Consider the following 13,968-nt stretch of genomic DNA (forward strand, 5'->3'; position numbering starts at 1 on the left):
GGAACTTTATTTACAAACAAGGGCAGTCTAGATTTGGCTGGCAGGCTCTCCAAGTGTGTGGTCCCAGACAGGGAGGTCCAGCACCACCAGCTAAGGACACAGACACGCAGGCTCCATCTAGACCTGTCATTCAGCAGTGACAGGAAGAGGCAGGGCAAGGGGGTCACCATCCTGTGCTCAGCTAGGTCCAGGGACTACCCCGTCCCTCATTCCCCCATGCCTCCCCTTTCTTCTTCTCTCCCTTGTTCCCCCCCCCTTCTCCTTTCCCATAGAGTGTCCCACGCATCAGGGGCTTAGACACTGACTCAGTTAGGGTTGCCATTGCTGCAATGAAACAGGATCAAAAAGCAAGCTGAAGGGGAAAGGATTTATTGGGCATACACATTGTCGTCCATCACTAAAGAAAGTCAGGACAGGAATTAGAACAGGGCAAGAATCTTGAAGCAGGAGCCAATACAGAGGCCATGGAGGGGTGCTGCTTACTGACTTGCTCAGCCTGTTCTCTTGTAGAACCCAGGACCACCAGCTCAGGGGTGGCCCCACCCACAATGGGCTGAGCCCTCCCCCACCAATCACTAATTAAGAAAATGCCCTACAGGTTTGCTCACAGCCTGATCGTACGCTTCCATACATCCCAATCTTATGGAGGCATGTTCTCAAGGGTTTGCCCCTCTCAGATGACTTTAGCTTGTGTCAGGCTGACATAGAACTGTCCAGCACAGACACCAATGAGCCAGCTCTAAGCTCTCAGACCTCCCAAAGAGCACGCATCATCACAATGAGTGTGGTCAATCAGTGAGGAATGCTCTGCTCCCATCCAGTCACCAAAGGGAAAGGCATCGGGCAAACCAGAAAGTCTGCAAGAACAAAGGATCCTGTGGTGATGACTCTGTCCTGATTTCCTGATGCTCCAAGGCTAGCACTGAGTGTTAGACTTGGGTGACGCGTTCTGGTGCCAACTTGACTTTCGGCTCTAGCTGATTCAGCATTTTCCCTCTGTGAGTGGTGTTTTCTTCTCCGACCTTTCCCAAGCCTCCGAATAAAGTGTTTCAACAACAACGACAACAGAGAAGGTGAGGGAAAAGGAAAGTCTTAAAGGAAAAAAGAGAGATACAGGCTCATGGAAGGACAGAGAGGGCTGAGGACTTAGCTCAGCTGGTAGAGTGCACCTCTAGCCAAGGTGTGAAGCCCAAGGTTTGGTGTCTCACTCCACATAAAATAAATGTGGTGGGCTCGGCTGTAACTCTAGTACATAGGGAGTGGAGGCAGGAGGGTAAGAAGCCCTCAGTTTGGGGCTGAAGAAATTCCTCGGTGGTTAAGAGTATGCATTGAGCTTTCGGAGGACCCAAGTTTAATTCCCAGTGTCCACATTGACAGGCTCACAACAGCCTGTAGCTCCAAGAGAATTTGATACCTCTGGCCTTCAAAGGAACCTGTACTCATACACACACACACACACACACACACACACACACACACACACACACGTACATATACCCACACACAGACACACATCCATCTATCTATCTATCTATCTATCTATCTATCTATCTATCTATCTATCTATCTATCTATCTATCTCCACACACATAGACACATAATTTTAAGGAAGAAAGAAACTCAGGTAAAATAACACAGACCAGTGTCTCCCCTCCTATGGAGAGACACTGGCTCCCACAGCTGTGCTCAGTCCCTGCTCCATTAGCCTCTGCGTGAGATGTTGCTCTCCCATTGATCTGGGTTCTTTGAGACAGGATGGAGGTCTTTTCCCACAGTCTTTCTGGGTTCTGGGGGAGGCTAACTGGGGAAGGCAGGGGAGAACCTTGACTGGAGTGCCCGATCATCAGTGATCTCCAAAGCCACCAGGAGTCATCGGCATCTAAGTTCATTGTCCCATGCCCAAGAACATCAAGGAAAGCAGGACAGGGATGGAGCAGAAGGTAGACTCGTTAAGGAAGAAAGGAAGAAGAACTCCAGAGAGGGCTGGCCTCCAAGCATAGGTTTGAAGATCTTTCTGCCCCAGAACATTTTGGCAGGATCCACAGGTCCTCATCTCCCATGTATAGGGCATTTCTAGATCCCACGTGAATTTCAAAGGTTTTTTTTATTGTCTATTTCTGCAAAAATGTGGCATTGAAACTATGAGAGACTAGACTGCACTGAACATGCAGACCTTTTCCTTCTAAAATGATATGTTTTAAAACCCATGAACAATGTAGCTTCTAAATCTAGGTGAAGCTCACCATTTGAAGAAAGCCTTTTCTTCCCCAACCCCTAGAAGACTGCTTCTAATTAAAACAAACTTGCAAGACCATAGGGAAGAGAGGGGTCCACAAGAGAATACAGAGAATCTGCCTGGGTGTCTAATGACTTTATGATCTTGTCTCTGAGCGAGCTTTAACATCCTTCCCTAGTCAGCACATCTGTGAAAAGCTGTGTCTGTCCATTCTTCTGGCTGCCAAGGGTGGGGGTCGGGAAGGTTAGCAGACACCAAGACAACCAGTGACCTTGCACCAGGCCAAAGCATACATGCAAGACAATGCAGTCTCCTTTCCCTGACCGTGTCGCCTGGGAGATGCGACAAGCAGAAAACTAAAGCAGGCGCACAGCCTGCAAGGGGTCAAGGAAGCAGGTTCACGGCAAGACATGCTGATATTCATGCAGGGAAGCCACGGATGTGTCTGCATTCCAGGCACCCTCGTTGAGGACGTTGGCAACAGTTGGGCTGGCAGTGGGAGATGAAGCAGAAGAGAGTAGCTGGGGGCAGCTCTGTGAAGGATTCCAGGTCTATTCACTGAGCAGGCAGACATGGGGTTAGAGGTATTTTTGGAAATGTATCCTGGCGGCAGTGTGACGGAATGGGCACATCTTTAAAATCTCTGGGCAGGTCAGGCATAGTAGTGCCCACCTTCTTATCTCAGCACTTGGGAGACAGAGGCAGGCAGAACTCTGGGAGTTTAAGGCTAGCCTGGTCCACACAGTGAATTCCAGGCCAGCCAGGGCTACATAGTCAGACCCTGCCTCAGAAACAAACTATCAAAACACCAATCAACCAAAATCAAAACAAACAAAACTGCCCATAAAAGTAAAATAACAACAACCCCCCCCCAACTAAGAACAAACAAACATACAAACAAAAAAACAAAACCCATTTCTTGGCAATGTCTGGGTAGGGAGGAACATTCATTCATGGAATCAAATAGCTGTGGTCCCTGGAAGGATGCATTTCCATATGACATGGCCTCAGAGGCCAGAGAAGAGACCCTGCGAGCCCGGCTTCCACAGGGGTCCTAGCTGGTTTGCCTGTGCTCCCGAGAGCTGGTTCCAAGCCAGTCATTCTGAGCTGGCTGTGTGCCACAGTCTTGTCAGGGAACCCATGTGGATTGGAATCACTGACTGCCTCAGCTACAAGGAGAGGGCACACATTTGTGTCTGCTTGGTGGCTGTGCTGGCTCTCTTTACATCAACTTGACACAAGCTGGTGCCGTCTCTGGAGGGACCTTCAATTGAGAAACTGACTTCATACAATCAGGAGGTAGGCAAGTCTGTAAGCCATTTTCTTAATTAGTGATTGCTGTGAAAGTACCCAGCCAATGATGGGTGGGGCTGGTGGTCCTAGATGCTACAAGATAACAGTCTGAGCAAGCCATAAGGAGCAAGCCAGCAAGCAGCATCCCTCCATAACCTCGGCATCATCAGCTCCTGCCTCCAGATAACTACCTGGATTGAGTTCCTGTCTTGGCTTCACTCAGTGGACTGTGACTCAGGATATGTCAATCAAACCAAACCAAACCAAACACCCCCTCCTCTTCACAGGAAGAGTAACTGTAACAAAGGCAGTCCCTTAAATGGTCAGCCAGGCACTGACTCCTCATGACTCCCTCAGTGACAAGGAGTATGTCTGGGGTGGTGAGTTAGGGACGAAGTTAAGTACTACTGTGGGGAAATAATTCAGTACTTCCATAGGGGAAAAAAAAAATTAAACCCATACATACAAACACAATGAGATCCTGCCTCTAAAAAGGAAAAGAGAAAAAGAAAAAAGAAAAGTCAAATTCGGAAATACTGTAGGGGAGGAGATAGTTCATAGGGACATAAAAAATAAACTTCAAAACCCTTTTTAACCTGGGCAGCCTCTGGCTTCCGGCTCTCACCCGTTGGGAGACAATGAGCTCACTAGGAGGGCTGTGATGAAATCTGTGATGTGATGGATGAAAAGCTCTGTAGCCCAGTGCAGAAACCGCCTTGTTCATTTGGATACCCACTGTGACATTTGCCTTCCTTAAGTGTTTTTTTTTTTTTTTAATTCCTTTCCTTTTTTTTTTAAAGTCCACTCTTCTATTCTAGAAACAGGTGAGGCGGCTTTTGTCTGAGGAACAGAGGATTGGACTGGATTTCAAAGCCAATAACAATTCATCTATTATTCAGCTCCCAAGTTTCCAAGGCACTCTTTGGTCTATTTTTAAATCTGCCTGTAATGAGCCGCCAGGGTGGTCACAGATCTGTGTCCTTATGAATGCTGGGAGAAGACCCTGCTGTCATATGAGCTAAGCATGTAGACAGTTGTGCAACCCCCCAACATGCCACCTTGGTGTACGGATTATTCTAAGTTTAAAGAACAGCCTGAAGAATAGCAGACAGAAGAAAGAGTACCTCAACGCTGCCTTTTCTTCCTGAAAACAGGTGGAGACGTTCTTTCTGGAAGATTCCCTCCCTCAGTTGCAAGGACGGTAACATTTTTAGGGCCAGAGGAAGAGAGTTGAGGCCTAGAGTCTGCACAAGGGAAACTTATTATAAGATTTATTCCCGGGCTGCAGAGATGGCTCAGTGGTTGAGAGCACTGGCTGCTCTTCCAGAGGTCCTGAGTTTAAATCCCAGCAACCACATGGTGACTCATGACCATCTGTAATGGGATCCGATGCCCTCTTCTGGTGCGTCTGAATGACAGTGTACTCATACATAAAATAAATAAATCTTAAAAAGAAAGAAAGAAAGAAAAGATCTCTTCCACTCTCTAACTTTTAAAAAAGATTTGCTTATTTATTTAATGTGCGTACGTACATGTGTATATGTGCCTGTGCACACATGTGTGTATGTGTGTGTGCACATGTCTGTGGAGATCAGAAGACGGCTTACAGGAGTCAGTTTTCTTCTATCCCAGGGGAATGGGACTCAGGTTCTCAGGGTGGAAGGAGGGATCCAACCCAGAGTTGTCCTCTCACCTTCAAATGTGTGCCCCCACACAATCAATAAACAAATAAACACGTGTAATTAAAATAAAAGAAGCACACCTGCAATGGCCTCAGGTCCCAGCAGTCCCTGCCTCCTCCCACGCCTTCCTGCCTGCACCGCCTTGGGACCAAGCCTTCAGGATACAGGTAAATGCTCACAAAAGCCACCTGTAGCGGCACTGAAGCCAGGACCCACAGTACACAGGACAGACGGTGTCATGAACGCTCCCCTGCCATCGAGGGTTGAAATTAGCCCACGTGCAAAGCAGCATAGCAGAAAGCAGGTCAGGTTTCCCTTGAAACCAGACCCAGATGGGACTTGGGGATAATGTGATGGGGACTCTCCACCAGGGAGGGAGCATTGCTTCTTCAGCAGAACACGCCTCTGGGCTCGTCTTCCTCCCACACACAAGGCTCTAAGGAGTTATTCCCACTAACTCAACCGCCATGTGTGTGCACACACCATCATACATGTATGCGGTGTGCACGTGTACACACGCATGCATTCTCCGCTGGCTCTGTGTTCTCACTTCCTTCCCACACAGTCTTGCCACTGTGTGGGGAGGTCCTCTCTATTCACACAAGCTGGCATGTGACCCTCTTCCCGGTCCCGAGGTTGTTTGAACAGTGCCTCTGGTTTCCCTGGGAACTGTGCTGGTCCAGCTGTTTCAGCCGTGCGAAATAACCCCGACCTCTGAGTGTTATTTTTAAACTCCGCCGCTCGTTGAGTCGTGTCAATAGGAGGGCCTGTCATTAGCTAATACCAGCACCATGTGTGAGGAGCGAAGCAATCACCCACATGGGAAAAGTCCGGGAAGGGAAGCCCTTGGCGTCGGACCAAGATGTACACCAACACGCTTTACATGCCAAACAAGGGGTGGGGTGGGGCGGGTATTATCTGCCACAGAACAGCTGTCATGCCCAATGAGGGACGGGAAGCGGGTCACAGGGTCAGGGATGGTCATGACCAGGCCGTGGGAGCACTGGAGAGACATCATCACGTGAGGCCACTGGGGATAAAAATAAGAGCACACGTCGATGAAGACAAGCGAGTCTTCTTTGAGGCTTCATGTACGATGAGGCAAATCAAACCCTACTCAAAAGCACTCTTTGGGGCTGGAGAGAGGCTTCCGCCATTAAGAGCGCTTGTTCCTCCTTCCGGGGGCCTTGGCTCCATTTTTAGCGCCTACACGGGCAGCTAACAACCATCTGAAATTCTGGCTAAGGGATCTGATGCTCTCCTCTGGCTTCCAGAGGCACTGTACACATGCGTTACACAGACATACATCCAGTCAAAACCCTTGTGCAGGTAGAAAAGAAAGAAAGAAAGAAATTAAAATCCTTTAAAAAAGTTTCTTTCTGTGGTAGCTGTGGTGATGCATGCCTTTAATCCCAGCACTCAGGAGGGAGAGGCAAGCAGATCTATGTGAGTTCAAGGCCAGCCTGGTCTACAGAGTGAGTTGCAGGATAGTCATTGCTATGTAAAGAGACGCCGTATTTAAAGAAGTTTTTCTTCCTCCCTTCCTCCTTTTTTTCCTTCTTCCTCTCCTCCCTCCTTGACTCCCTGTTTCTCTGGGGTGAGGCATTGCTCTTTTAACTAGCCTTGAACTCCTAGGCTGAAACAATCCTGTGTCAGTGTTCTAAATAGCTGTGCCCCACTGTCCATTGTCCCTAGCGCAAACCTTACATTTCTCAAATGACAGCTTTATGGAGATATAATCCCATACCACAAATCCGCCATTAAGAAATTAATAGATCTTAGCATATTCGTGGAGTTGTGTTACGACAGTCACCTGTAGAACGTCGCCATTGTTCTATGGGGAAGCCTTTAACCCAGGCCACAGAGGGCTCAGCAGTAAAGCACTTGCCATATGAATAGCCCGACAACCTGAGTTCAATTCCTGGGATCCTAGGTGAAGGTGGAAAGGAGGGAAGACTTTCCACAAAACCTTCTTCGCTCTGTGCTCCCACAGTGGTGCTCCATGAAACCTTCTTCGCTCTGTGCTCCCACAGTGGTGCTCCACGAAACCTTCTTTGCTCTGTGCTCCCACAGTGGTGCTCCAGACACCCACATCACTCCACACCCCTCCCCATACACACAGGACTTTTTTAAATAAACGGTTACTACTCATGGTCTCCCACCTCAACTATCCTCAGCCTGGGTAACCACTGACCTACTGACCTACAGTCTTTAATAGTCTTTATTGTCCCGCTGTGCTGTGTGATCTGGGGAATGGTCTGTGATAGACGTGTGTGTTTTGTGTTTGAATGACTGAACTGATTATGCATAGAGCAAGTCAAAATAAAAGAATAAATACTGATAGATGAATGAATGGGCAGACGGACGGACAGGAAGGTAACATCATCAAATCAGGGACTTACAAATATCCATCAGAAATGGACTGACAAAACACCTTTAAGACAGCCAGCTGGGGAATGGAGAGATGTTTCAGCATTCCCATGTTGGCTCACAATCATCAATAACTCTGACACCTTTTCTGATCTCTGAGGGCCCAAGCATATGTGCGGTGCACAGACATACATTAGACACACACACACACACACACACACACACACACACACACACACACACACACACAAAGATAAAAAAATATGTTTTAAAAAAAAGTGGGGTTGGGGTTTACCTTGCCTAGGAAGCGCAAGGCCCTGGGTTGGTCCCCAGTTCAAAAAAAAAGAACCAAAAAAAAAAAAAAAAAAAAAAGTCACCTGGTGTACCTGTTAGAAGCCTGAGCAGAGCAGAGGGTCACTCTAGGGTTTCAGGCTAATAGAACAGCAGCAGAGAGATGATGTCATTAATTCAGAGGCTCACAGTATCCAGCAGAAACTGGTTGGAGTTCCCGACTGAGCCTCTTCTCTGTGGCTGACCGTCCCCTGGCTGACCTTCCCAGCTTCTATTTTGTATCCTAGAACCAGACACTTTTGCATCATGGGATAAACACAGTAACTTCTGTTAGAAATGCCTTCCTTTTCTCCTGTCCTAACGTATATGATGTTTTTACTCTTGGATTGCTTTGCTATTCTTTCCCTGTTAGAGAGTTGGGAGAAGGGCATCTCTCCAGACCTTGGTAGACACATTAAAGACAAACACGATTGAGTCTAAAACAGGGTGGTGGGGCAACAGCACTTCCCTGGGCCAGCTTTTCAGTAATCTGAAACAACACACCAATACAATGTAATTACAACATTTCATATAAACAGAACCAGGCAATGTATGGCCTTTTGTATTTGGATCTTTGTCACCAAGGTTTAGGCATGTTGTGGTTTAGCCATATTGATTCATTTTTGTGCACACCTAGGTGTACACATATGTGCACACAATGTACAGGCCAACTGGGGTTTTTTTCTCCACCCCTCTCCAACTTATTCCTTTGAGTCAGGGTCTCTCTGAATCTGACCATTTATTTAGCTTGGTTGGCTGGTAAGCAAGCTTCCAGGACCCACCCCTCCCTTCCCGCCTCATAGGGTAGAAGCTGGTGCTCCCTTTCCTATAAGCCCTACAAGGACTTGCTCTCAAGGTTAATTTTTACTGATCATAACCCTCCGGTGCTTTTTATGCTAAGTACCCTGGTGTCTGCGGACAACCAAACAAGAGCTGTTTTGACAGCTCTGACAGGCCCCCTTCACAGCAGCACTCGATGGCAAAACGAGCTAATTCATTGCCTTTTTTTTTTTTTTAAAACCTCATTAGCCTTTTAAATATAACATGGAACTGGGAAGCGAGAGATAAAATCATTAGCTACAAATTCACAGGACAAAGTCACTTGACTTTTCAGTTAACAGATCGGGCTTTGGGGCGAGAAAGATGAAGGGAGTGGAGACACTTCACTGTTCAAGAGGGAAAGCACAGCGACGTCCTCTGAGGAAATGGGAGGAAAGAGAAGAGGAGTGGAGGGGTGGGAGGTTGTCAGGCTCAGTGGCAGTGGTCTTTCCTGCTGCCCCATCTCACCAGCCCAGTATGGAGACCCTTTCTCAGGACACGGAAAGCCCCCCTATATCCTTCTGACTGCTTTGGAGCATTCCTGATGGGCCATCGTTTCTCTCCTGGTTTCTATTGGCGATCCCTTCTCCAGCTACTGCAAACGGTCCCGCCAAATGCCACCATGCATGGCTAAGCCCCCTTGTCTGTATTCAGGTTCTCCTTGGGGGACAGAAGTGATAAGTATTCTATGTTCCTGGTTGATGTGAGTGATTACCTGACAGGAAGCAACTTGAAGTCTCGAGGAGATAGTTCCTTTGGTAAAGTGCTTATCACACAAGCCCGATGAACTCAGTTCGAATCCCCCAAGCTCGTGTAAAAGGAGGGAGGTCAAGACGAGGGTCTTCCAAAGCTCACAGGTCAGCTGGCTTAGTATACCAAGTGGTGAACAAGAGAGACCTTGTTATGGATAAAGACAGGCAAGGAATGATACTTGAGATTGTCCCCTGGTACCCACAAGTGTTATGGCGTAAACACACTCACACACACACACTCACACACACTCACTTACTTACACACACTCACAAAAACACACACTCATACACACATACACAAACACACACACATACACACACACTCTCACACACTCACACTCACTCACACTCACACAAACACACAGACACGCACAGACACACACACACAGACACACACACACACACACACTTTATTTTGGATTAGCAACCATCACCTATGATTGCTTTCATTTACTTCTTCTGGACAGACTATCACTATGTCACCTAGACTGTCATCGATCCTTTCACCTCTAAGAAAGCGTCCCGTTGAGTTTTCTCTGCTCCCATCTGGGTAGTTCAGGGTCTGATTCCTGCATGCTTCTGTCCACCTTCCAAGCTCGGAGGAAGCAGCTACCACCTGTCTTTTTACAATTTCCCAGAGGATATCAGGTTGTTTCAAGGAAACTTAAGAGTTCCCTAAAATAGATCTCATTCCCTAAACACATTTAAACATTGAGAGCTATTCGATGTGTGCACGTGCGCGCCAGCCCCTGTGGTCACGCGTGACGTGTCTCACGCTTGCCTTCCGATCACTATCTTGATGCTCTCTTGCTAATGACGACCTTGAGCTCTGATTCTCTCCCTCTCCCTGCCTGGTGCTGGGATTTCAGGCGTGCACCTCCACATCTGGTTTGCACACTGCTGGGTGAGAGAATCTGGGGCTTCACTCATGCTAGGCAAGCATTCTACCAACGGGGCTCCATCCCCGTCCCATAAAAGCCATTGCTAACTCGCAGGCTGTATTAAAACAGGCAAGTGGGCTTGTCAGCAGGCCCCAATGCTCTCCACAGTAACCCATGGACCAGTCCTGACTTCGTATGTGTGCTCTTGGCTCCTCTAACCCATCACAGCATCTGACACCTGGCGGTATGGTTTGAGGCTTAGTCGTTTATTTACGTCGCTCTGTGCCTGCTCATCATTAAAGGGTGGAGCTGCTACTGTTAGCTTACCGACTTGCTCACAGATAAGCTCCACTGTTTACATTTCTTTATCATCATCTTGATTCTCAAGAGAGTAAACAGGGTCTGGCTGGGTTTGGGAGTGCCGGCCTGCAACCCCAGTTACTCAGGAGGCGAAACAGGGGTATCTCATGCTTGGGGCTTATCTGGGCCACAAAGTAAATTCAAGGCCAGTTCCAGTGAGTCGGTGAGACTCTGTCTCAAATTAGAAAGTAAAACGAAGGGGCTTGAGAGATGGCTCGGCGGTTGCTCTTCCTGGATTAGATTCCTAGCATTCGCCCTGAGGTTCACAACCATCTGTAACTCCATTTCAGGGGCTCTGATGCCCTCCTCTGACATGGGCATGAGGCATGCATGTGGTGCCCAATAGATATACACACAAGCAAAACATTTATACAGGCGATCAGTGGGTACAGTGCCCACCTAGCACGCATGGAGCCCTGGGCTCAATTCCCCAGCGCGCCCACAATAATGGGATGTAACCCAAAACTGAAGCCCGAAGGTCCTTCAGGATTCGCTTTCTGTTGGGATATTTTACTATAGACAGATGTTTCACAGGGCAAAGCCACAGGAGCTAGCTGATCACTTTGCTTCAATCCTGCATTCAATGTCTGTCATGGCTGACTTCTTTTGAGGGCCAGAAGGGGCACCAACATTTTGTTTTCTGAGTCTCAGGTATCTCAGGCTAGTCTGAGTATCAATGTGTAGCCAAAGATAGCCTTTAAATTTAGATCCTCCTGCCTCTGCTTCCAAGGTATTGGGATTGAATTACAGGGGCACACCTCCCCACACGGCCATGCTGGGGATCTAACCCACGGCTCTGTGCATACTAGGCAACTACTCTACCAAATGAGCTCTATCCCAGTCCCCCACATTTTTTTTTTTTAAAAAGACTTATTTGTGTTTTGCCTGCATATATGCCTGCACGCCAGAAGAGGGCACCAGAGCTCACTATAGATGGTTGTGTCATTTTTTAAGGTTTTTTTGTTTTTTTTTTTTTTTTTCATTTAATTTTTTTTTTTTTTTTTTTTTTTGAGCTGGGGACCGAACCCAGGGCCTTGCGCTTACTAGGCAAGCGCTCTTCCACTGAGCCAAATCCCCAACCCTACAGTTGGCACTCTTAACCTCTGAGCCATCTCTCCAACCCCTCCAGATTCTTTATTTGAAAGAATGAGGGGTTGGGATTTAACTCAGTGGTAGAGCGCTTGCCCTAGCAAGCGTTTAAAGCCCTGGTTGGGTCCCCAGCTCGAAAAAAAAAAAAAAAAAAAAAAAAAAAAAAAAAAAGAATGATTCAGTAGTTAAGAGTGGGTGTCACTCTTGTAGAGGACCTGAGTTAGCTTCACAGCGTGCACTTTGGGCTGTTCATGTCTCTAACCTCAGTTTCAAGAGATCCAACATCTTCTATCCCTCCTGGGTACCACATGCACATGACACACATGCATACATGCAGGCACTACACATACACATAAAATAAAAATACAATAATCTTTAGAACAATTGCAGTGCTCGCCTTTAGCAGTCAGATTTGTTTGCATTTCAAGCTGGCCAGAGTTACATAGTGAGGCCCTATCTCAGATAGATGGATAGATAGATGGATGGATGGATAGATGGATGGATGGATAGATAGATAGATAGATAGATACACACAGATAGATATAGAGAACCAAAATAAAAAAAATTGTGCTACGCAAAGCTACCCTTCAAAGACAGCTTTGTGGAAATATTAAATACACTTGAAATAAACACATTTGCAGTTATGTAATCTCCTTCCCCCTCCCCCTCCTCCTCCACCTCCTCTCCCCCAGCAGTTACAGGGGATTTAGATGGTCAACATTTATCCTCCTGGGGCATGGTACTTTTTATCCACTAGCCCAAAACCAATGTATTGATTCTTTGCTTTGTGGGGGAAGATTAAACATATGAGTCACTTCAGTTTTCATGTGCCAGCACAACGATTTTCTTTTCCTCATAAGCTTCCTGGAAGCCTGTTATTTACCAAGTTTCAGTGCGTCTCCTTGAGTCAATGGTATGAGCTGCTGACTTTACTCTGTAGAGACTTTATCTAGCCAGCCACGGATGCTGAGTCCCCCTGGTCTGTACTATTAACTGCAGAATGAAATCCAACACGTAACCAAGCCAGAGGAATCCTTCCTCCCTATCCTATGTGCACCACTGGGCAAACACCAGGCACGGTAATAATAACCCCACGTAGCCCTTCAGCAATTGAAACTGGCTGCTGACTCCAGACAAATATTTGCCTTGGAGGCTTTGTATAGAAAGACAGAGGCAAACCCGCTTCCTTTGTTCCTATAGTGAGTCAAACGGTCTAGCAACCAGGAGTATTCCTCACCCATTCCTTGCAAACCTGTCAAGAAGCAACAGCGACGGTCTATAGAGATCTGACACATTGTTTCCTTTATGTTTCTCTCCCCAGCCCTCCTCCACCCAGAGAACAACAGGAAGCCTAGAAGATCATCTGTGGATGCTGGGTCCTTGGCAAAGAAGCTGTAAAGAAACGTCACTCAGGCGAGCAGAGGAGATAGCTCGCTAGGCACAGTGCTTGCCTCTCCAAAGGCCTGAGTTTGATCCCCAGCACCCACATAAGTATTCGGATGTGGTGGGGTTTGGTGTAAAAAACGAGGTGAATGGCTCCAGGAGAAGAGTACTTGATAAGGCTGTCCTCTGGCCTCCAGATGCGCACGCGCATGCACACACACACACACACACACACACACACACACACACACACACACCATATTATTGCTTAAAACCCCATGGACGTTCACAAGTCCTTGTCACAAGACTATGTGACTGAGGTTGCAATACTAGTTTGGAATAATCTGTTATCACACGCCATGTAATGTGACCCCCCCCCACCAGACATGCTATAGTTTTGCTAAGGTGAATAGCATACGTCTTACCACAGTCTCTCTGAAAATATCTTGAGTTATCTCTACCTGGAAAAGTCTTTTGCCTGAAGCGATCGAGATGATTCAAGATACAGGACATTGGAGTTGGTTCAGAGCTTTGTGCAGTGGCAGTATCGTAGCCAATGAGGTTTATCTGAGGCGAGATTATTGCTAATTGGAGTTGATTCAGCCTCAGACAAAAGGCCGAGAAGAAAAATGTGAAGGGCAATCCAAGCTGCACCGTGGGTACCTGAGTCACGCTAGCTCCCTCGGTGAGCTGAAGGCAGCGTTGTGATCGCCTCACAGAGGACCCTGGACCAAGCTACTTAGGGAAGAAGGGCTGTGCCTGCAACTCTCTAT

At 47.3% G+C, this 13,968-nt stretch overlaps 1 protein-coding gene and 1 pseudogene across 1 annotated transcript in view; one reads left to right on the forward strand and one right to left on the reverse strand.

Moving 5' to 3' along the window:
- Cmtm8 (CKLF like MARVEL transmembrane domain containing 8) overlaps positions 1 to 13,968 on the reverse strand; it is a 55,029-nt gene that overhangs the window by 8,704 nt on the left and 32,357 nt on the right. The window lies entirely within an intron of this gene.
- On the forward strand, positions 13,723 to 13,847 carry LOC116908450 (annotated as a pseudogene).

The sequence above is a fragment of the Rattus rattus genome, chromosome 8 (assembly GCF_011064425.1).
Source record: "Rattus rattus isolate New Zealand chromosome 8, Rrattus_CSIRO_v1, whole genome shotgun sequence".
In the NCBI taxonomy this organism is placed as follows: domain Eukaryota; kingdom Metazoa; phylum Chordata; class Mammalia; order Rodentia; family Muridae; genus Rattus; species Rattus rattus.